The following is a 5,563-nucleotide window of genomic DNA, read 5'->3' as shown; positions in this document are numbered from 1 at the left end:
TAGAGAATGAGCTAAAGAAATGAGTGAAGGACAGTGACAATAAATAGTGAATTTTGAGAGCGAAGCCTACCTGCGCCTTGAAGAGGAGACCCCTTATATAATCCCGTTTTTCATCTCTGTATGAATATCAATAACTTACTAAAATAGGATCAACCATTCTGCCAATCTACAGTCTTTTCTAAATTGAACCCACCATCTCTGAGTTTGCAGGGTGGAAACTTCGTCCGTACGGACAACACAGGTAATATTTCTTTGCTTCTCTGACAGCGTTTACACAAAATTTTAAAAACGAATATTGGGTCATTGTGTTGAGGGGCTATTAATTGTTACACTTCAACGGTGAGCCGGACGAATCCTATCTGTTGTTCGATCGGACATCGCTCTTGAGCGGGCCCGATCGACTACCGAAGGTTAGGTGCCTTGAGGACTCGGCATCGGGTCGGAAAAAGAGTCTGGTCGAGTAGTATATCTAGAAGATCAAATTGGACCAAGAGGACTGAGGTTCCAATATAATCGAGCCAGGAGGACTCGGGAGCCACTCGGACAAAAGGTCCGATCGGCTGAATTGCTCGGTCGAGCTCGGCGACCGTGCTAGCCTTGATTGTTGAACCCTCTTTGACTTTGACCGCAACATCAGGTAGCCTTCTTAACTTTGTCCCCAATTTCGGAGCCCCCAGCTTATCGCCGTATCAATAGAAAATCCATCCCAGTAGCTATTGTCACCATTTTGCTTCTTTCAAACATCTTCACCAGGAGAATCGTGACAATGACGTGCCCAACCTTTGTTTTTAACTCGTCAAGTGACCTAATCGGCATCCACTTTGGCCTCTCCTGAATGAAACAAAAGACTCATCATTTTGCTTGTAGAAAAGGATTCGTTAGCAATTCCAAGTTCCAACGCTGTCGTTGCACGTAGGCCAATTGGAACACAACTCAAGAAAGTAAAATGATTTTCTTGTTCGTAGGATGTGGAGTAATACAACTTGCTAGATTGGAAAAAGATACTGGAACCTCATTATTGATTCAGTTAAGAGACACAATTACCAGTAATTAAGTTCAGAAAAATTGTTTTGAAGCAGAAATTTGGTGCAGAGTTGGAGCATTTGAAAAAGATAAATTCCAGAGCCTACTTTAGCTTTTTTTTTTAAATTTATTTATCTCTTGAAGATTATTAGTACGTTTAAGGCAAACATCCCAAACAGAGAAGATCCCTTTAAAGCACGATGAAGGTGTGTTAGGGGTTAGATTGCTGATGAACAGTCGACATAAACCCCTACCAAAAATCAGCCTCACTGTTCAAGCAAGATATAAACGTCTGCAGAAATGATAAATTATCACCACAACTTAGCATTTTTAAAGCAGGCTCGAAATACATGTCAAAAGAAATCCAAACTAATCTTTCTGTAAATTGCAAATGCGTAGCATGTTTAAACTTAAACTTAATTAGCTTGTGATCCCATCAACTTGGTGAGGATGAGGAACCGAAACCAGATTTGATATTTTACTTCATTTCCTAACACAAGTATGCTTGTGATCCCATCAACTAGATCATCTACAAATGTAAATTTTATTTTCACAGTAAAGTAAAGACTTGGTGGTTCAGGAAAAGGGAATAGTGGTAAGTATGGAGATCAAAGCAACGAATTCCCAAACCACAAGGATGATGAATAAAGGAGGAATGGAATGGAAGCGCAGTTGCTTACCCTCTCGACGGTGGACTCCACTCCGTGGTAGGCGCTGGGATCGACTGTGAGCTTCTGACCGAACCTGGAATATAATCGGGGTCGACCTCGGCACCCAAATAGCAAATAGCAAATAGGTTCCGTCTTGAGTTGCAGTGGAACGGGGAGCGTTAGGGGATGCCTTCTCCCGTTCTCCGTGGGAGCGCAAGCGCGAGTGAGGAGAAAAGGAGGCGGAGGAGGATAAGCAGCAAATGCGACGGATCAGGGAGATTCTGCGGGCAGGGCGGAGAACAGATGAACCGAGGAGAGATGCGTCGAATGGAGATGGAGATGGAGATGGAGATGGCTGCCACGGAGAGCGAACATTTAACGCCTAAGGTGGCTGCCTAAGGAAGAGGGCAAACCGAGACGCTAAATCGACAGAGAGCTTCAGCCGAGTAGGGGAGGAGCCAAGTGCTTGCTGCACTCGTCCCTCTCGCATTCGCTCCGGCACTTGTTCTACCCTCTCGCGTACAAGGTGACTCTCCCCTATTGTGGAACTACTAAACACAAGGTTCGGACTCGGTCGGGTGCTCATCACCCTCACTCGCTTTTTGATTTGATCGTTTTTTGGGAAAGAGAAAGAGAGTACTCGTTCGTTCTGCACTTAAACCTGAAACAGTTGGCGGAGAGGAGGTGAGGCATGAGGAATGAATAACAATGAAACTTTAGTCCCATGTCGCTAAATCAACCTCATCAAATGAGACTGAGAACTTTAAAGCAAGGAAAAATTATGCTGTTCAATTCATACCTTTCTCGGCCTTTTGGCTAAGATCAAGTGTAGTATCTGTTCTTATCAGTTTAATATCTGATACGTGGACCATCGGTCCACTATGATATTAAATTAATTTTTTATGGGGAGAGGGTTCACCACAATAGCTTGCTATTGGAATCCTTGCGTGTCGTCTTTGCGTTGCACTATTGCATAGGCTGGCGCACCCGACCAAATATAATTTAACTAACAAAATTAGCTTTATTAAAACTATATTAAATTGAGTTAGTTCTTAATTTAAGTCTTTATGTTTCCTTCTTTAAAAAACATTAGATACTTGTTAATACACAATGCCACCAAGAGTCTTTCCCTCTTGTATAAATTGGAAAGTGTGATCCCAACAAATCGAGCTACTATATCGACAGAGAGCTTCGGCGGAGAGATGGGCAATCGAGTATAAGGATGGTTGCGTGTAACCCCTATTTCGTACAACACGTTATGACATGAGACTATACTAAAGAGGGTGAAGAGCATGGAACTTTAGTCTCACGTCGCTGAATTAAGCACTTCGGGCACGATTTGGATCTTCAAAAGAAGTAGGATGTAACTATTCAATTTATATCTTTCTCAGTCTTTTGGCTAAAATCAAGTATAGTATATGTTCTTATTAATTAAATATTTGATAAGTGAGCCATCGGTCTATTACGATGTTAAATTAATTTTTTATTGGGAGAGGGTTCACCATAGTAGTTTGCTACTGGGATCCTCGTGTGTGTCGCCCTTACGTTGCACCATAGTATGGGTTTGATGCATCTAACCAATATAATTTAAATGTCAAAATTAGCATTACAAAATTATATTAAATTGAGCAAGACTAATTAAAACCTATTTTGTTTTGCAATCTTGCGTATTGCACGTCGAGGGTTTGGATATGGGGGTTGGCCTTTGTTGATTCCATTCTATTTGATAGAAAAACATATCTAGTGTATTACTCGTGAACTTAGGCATTTGTAGAACATATTGAACTTAGGTCGTAAATAAGGAGAGTTAGGTTTTAGCGTGTTCAAGTATAAAAAGTTAAGTTTTAGCGTGTGAAAGATATTTTGAAGTTTATTTTATTTTTTATAAGTTGATTCAAATTTGGTGTAAGCTTTCATTCCTTTAGATATTCTTGTCTTCACAACTTAAGCCTAGCTTAAACTTCTCAGTTTAAGTTTGGTTTGAAATTGATCTTTTTAGATATTATCAAACTCTAAATTTAAACTTATTTGATTATTTAAAATTTTTTACTTATTTGATTGGTTATTAAGATTTCATAGTTTAAATTTAATTGTTCATTTTATTTTTTTATTTAGTGTTTTGATAATAGTTTTATTAATGAATGGTTGAATAGGCGGGAGGTTGATTGGTTGAGCAGGTTGTTGCACGAAGCAAGCCGTTGGAGGAATTAGCTGGATCCCGATTGGGCCTTCTACTATAGTTCCTCGTTTAGTGTGAGGGTCCGTTATCGACGCAGCAGGATCATGTGGTAAAGTACCTCGGGTTGCTGCTTGTTATTGCGGTACCAATTTTTGCGTTCGGGCAGTTATCAACAATTCCAAATCCTCTCGCGTCAAAGTAATCGTAGTAAGTCGTCCAGCTTCTTCTATCTCCGCGCTTCAAATTCAGACGAAGTTCCCACAGACACCGCCAAAGTTGAATTTGTCTGAAAGCGGTGGAGATTGCGAGTTGGGTAGGTGGCTTTTTCATTGATTGGGAGAAGATTGTGAGATGAAGGAGAGATGACACCAGAGAGATCAAACGGAATATTAGAGTGAGAACCACGGAGGGGGTCCCTAGCACATGTACTCTGACGATCAAGTCAGTGAGGTGGCCGAGCAAAAAGTGGAGAAGATGAACAATAAATACGTATGTGCGTAAGTAAAAATGTGAGCATATTTCGCCAATGGAAATAACCTCTTTTATATCACCTCTCATAACATCCGCAATAATGATGCGACAAAAAAAAAATTTGGAATTAGAATTTGACGGGTGATAGAAGATATACATTCAAGACGAGCCAAATTTCCATGATTCGTCTTTACCATTTTTAGACCTAGCAATGTAGCTCTTCCAAATTAAGCAATCCAAACAAATTCAAAGCACTGATCATCATCATCCTGGATTGTCTTAGCTTTGCACTTTTAAGTGAAGAGGGTAGCTAAATAACTAAGACTTTCAATAGCTCAATGGCCTGCCTTGAGGAGAGTTTCCTGCTTCCACATCTGAACGCCCCTGAACATTGATCTTGAGGAAGAACTTATGATGAGGAAGAGCATGAGCACGATGATGAGCCGGTAGGGGAAGACACGATGAGGTCGACGCCAATGGTGATGCCCAGCATAAGCATGGGCTGGAACGAAAGGGCGAGGTTGTAGTCGATTGACCTTGTATGGAATCTGAGTCGGATGGGGATGCCGGCGATGAGGCGAGAACGTTGACAGCTGGAGGATCTGTGCGCACCATAGACCAATCACACGGGAGCGCTAGTGCCCACAACCAGGGAAGAGGTTCTTGGCAAAAGGTCTCTGACGCTCAAGTCAGACTGAGAACCGAGAAAATTGTAGAAATGTAGAAGATGCGTATGCGTGCACGTACCTGACCAACGGGGAGGACCTCCCCTTTTTTAAGCAAAAGAAACTCTCGCCCTTGGAATGCCACCTTCTATTCTGATTGATAACAATGACCTTGAATCGGCCAACTTGAACATGGAGATCCCATAAACGTATTGTCTTTGCATTCCTAGTCCTCAAGACCACCCTTATCATCCTCCCCCTGATTTTGTCACTTTCTTAAAGAATCGGCGTCATGCTGGTTTTCGATTTCCCATTCCCTAATTTTTTCTGACCTAAGTCGGTATTTTCATGTTCCTCTTTCTCAATTTGCACTTAATGCCTTTTGTGCTATGTGTGGAATGGTGATCATCTGCCGCTAATACGATATCTCCCCATCTTTTTCATCACTTCTACAACCTCAAAAAATCGGAACTTGGGTTTTTCATGGTTAAGTCCTGACCCAAGTCCATGTTCTTTAAGAACATTCCTTCCCGTAATTTGGTCGACCGAGTGGTGATAAGATCTCCCTTCTTCTT

At 41.4% G+C, this 5,563-nt stretch overlaps 2 non-coding genes across 2 annotated transcripts; both read left to right on the top strand.

The window, feature by feature from the left end:
* Positions 1–2,468: 2,468 nt before the first annotated feature.
* LOC121983435 lies at positions 2,469–2,665 on the top strand. Its single transcript, XR_006112488.1, has one exon. It is a non-coding gene; the product is annotated as a U2 spliceosomal RNA (small nuclear RNA).
* A 386-nt stretch (positions 2,666–3,051) lies between these two features.
* On the top strand, positions 3,052–3,251 carry LOC121983668. The gene has a single exon (XR_006112688.1). It is a non-coding gene; the product is annotated as a U2 spliceosomal RNA (small nuclear RNA).
* The last annotated feature ends 2,312 nt before the right edge of the window (positions 3,252–5,563 follow it).

Source organism: Zingiber officinale, chromosome 5A, assembly GCF_018446385.1.
Source record: "Zingiber officinale cultivar Zhangliang chromosome 5A, Zo_v1.1, whole genome shotgun sequence".
In the NCBI taxonomy this organism is placed as follows: domain Eukaryota; kingdom Viridiplantae; phylum Streptophyta; class Magnoliopsida; order Zingiberales; family Zingiberaceae; genus Zingiber; species Zingiber officinale.
This window is presented reverse-complemented; position numbering and strand designations above follow the sequence as displayed.